This window comes from Mytilus edulis, chromosome 11 (genome assembly GCF_963676685.1).
Source record: "Mytilus edulis chromosome 11, xbMytEdul2.2, whole genome shotgun sequence".
NCBI classification, from domain to species: domain Eukaryota; kingdom Metazoa; phylum Mollusca; class Bivalvia; order Mytilida; family Mytilidae; genus Mytilus; species Mytilus edulis.
This window is the reverse complement of record NC_092354.1, coordinates 32,977,676-32,980,385: the sequence shown is the minus strand read 5'-3', so window position 1 is coordinate 32,980,385 and position 2,710 is coordinate 32,977,676.

Genomic DNA, 2,710 nt, shown 5'->3' with positions numbered 1-2,710 from the left:
ATTTTTTATGTCAGGAATTAATGTATAATATACAATGGACAGAAATATTCCAATACAATAACAAATTTTTTGTTCGCATAAAATTAGGATGCCAGCATGTCCTCCTTTTATTAAAAATATTGATATGTAACAATATTTCAGTTGTTGTGATTCCTCATGCTGACTTATACAACACAATTATTAGACCGCATCACCAAAACTGACCATATGTGCACTTAAATTGTACATCTATATACCCGCATACTAAATCAGACATATTTTTTATGTCATGATTCAATGTATAATACAATGGACAGATATAAGATGTCGGTGTACGTAACAGTTCTTGTTATAGGCACCTTGTCCCTCTATGTGGTATACTTGATTTCTCATTCTTCGAATAATTGCATGTTGGGTCGTCTATAATACGTATTTCACATAAGTATAAAATATGCATTCCAATTAGCAATACAGAATGGTCTTGAATTAGAGCAAAATCATGGTCAACGTTTTGTCATGCGTTTCATATTTGTCTGCTTCTCATTGCTCCCATGAAACATCAGCATTAACAAGACTAACATGACATGCTAAAGATAGTAATCCCATCAAAATATTTGAAATAGAGTATGAATGAAGAGAGAAATATGTTCATGCAACACGTGTTTACTCGAAAACCCAAAGCTGCTTCTTCAACGTGTGTTGGCCTCAATTAAAACTAGTTATAGAAGTGTAAAGAAGAACTGCAATAAGTGCAGCTCCAACTGGCAGGTGTCAACTGACCTTGACATCGACATCATTGGCATAGTTCATTGGTCAATGTTAAGTTTTCTTGGTTAATTAGGTTTCTTAAAAATATAAGCAATATGTCACTTGTGTTAAAATTTAAAATAAATTAAAATAAGTTAAATAGTATTGATAACAACATTATTGTATTTAACATGAAAAACAATAAATAAGGCGTTCATCTTAACGAGTTTAAGATATGCATTCATGCAGTTTTGATATAAAACATATCTACTTTCTTGCACATTTAATGTCCTGACAAACCAACGCTTGATGTGGTTATTATAATTATATTTTTGGTTTTTACATCTGACCGAGAGTTGGACAATGCTAGTTGTTTTGATTAGGATATGAATGAGGAACCACCACCAATAGAAAATCCACAGCAGGTTGGTGCAATCACATTATTATAAGTGGATCCTGCCCAAAAGCAAGTTGCAATAACACTAAACAGGAATTTTCTAATGAACTTATTCCGTATAAGAATCACAAGCGTCATCTGAAGGTTCAAAATGATTTGGCATAAGATGACAGTAAATGTGGATATATTTAGAATATCTCGTCATACTGATTTTTCCGGATTGTAAAAGAAACGTAAATAGTGTAAAGGAGAGCTCAAAGTACGATAATTTCGCTAGAAACAGAAGGGAAATGTGTAGAAAAGTGTTTAAAGTCAATCTATTCATTTGTGTGTTTCCTCCTCATCAATCTCAGCAAGATTTGTTGGGGCTTTTCCACACTATAATCAAAGTGATGGAAATCACTCATGGAAAGATTAGAAGAGTAGTTTGAATTATTTCATATTAAGGTATGGTGGGGAAAAATGAACATTTATAAAGCGCTATTGTTGAAAATTGCATTTACAGCAGGTCTTTAGAAGGAAACTTGCTTTTCCAGTATGAAGATAAAATGAGTTCAAATTAAATAATATGGGTCTCTTAATTTGCACAATTTTATTTAAACTGCAGTTTATATCTTATCGAAATTATGTTGCCGGTTCTGAACATGTTTCAAAAAAACAAAAAAATGCAAAAATTCTTCTAGTAAATGTTACCAACTATCCTTGTAAGACATAAATCTGGACCAACAGCTTAAAACTTTAAAGTGTCAACAAACAAAATTAAAAAATGTTGTTATGGGACATTTTATAAGTTGAAACAGAGGTTATAGGGCATTGAAGATTAAAAGTTTTAGAGTGCCTTTTGATCAATTTTTAAAGTATTTTTCAACACAGGGCATTGAAAATGTACTTTTTCAACGTAACCAATTAAAAAACTTATCTTATTGAAATGTGGATTCTTTCTTGATTGCAAACATATATATTCACTTCTAATAAAAATTCAAATGACTAAAATAGACATAATGATTGATGGGAAATAAACTAATAAACAATGGTTTGTTATAATTAAAAGTTTAAAATTTTTTAAACTGTTTCAAGCCAATTCCTGATAAAAAAAAGTGTACTAATTTAATTGTTGATTAATTACAGATGATTATTGGAAATTTATCAAGTAAATTATAGGCCTTACTTGAATACCTTTTATTTATTCATATTTATATTCATATTTCATTTTTTTAAGATCTTGTTAATCCATTAATCATTCATCTTTCAGATATAATTTACAGAATCACTTTATGTAATGTAGATCAAAAGTAATTGGCAATAAATAAATCTATCATCCTTATAAATATCAAACATCTAATATACACATTTGTGTATTCAATTATGAGGTCAAATACTTGTGTATTAAGAATTATATTTAGTGGTCTGTATAATTATGTAAGACTGAGGTTGATAGGTAATGTGGTCAATTTGATTGGCAGTTTAGGAGGTGGGGCATTGTAATTAAAGGTTCACCTTGTCTCTGATTGTTTAGTGATAATGACAGTTGTCAATCATACTAGTTGAATCAATACCAAGTTACCTAATCAAACTGTTTTTTAAAAG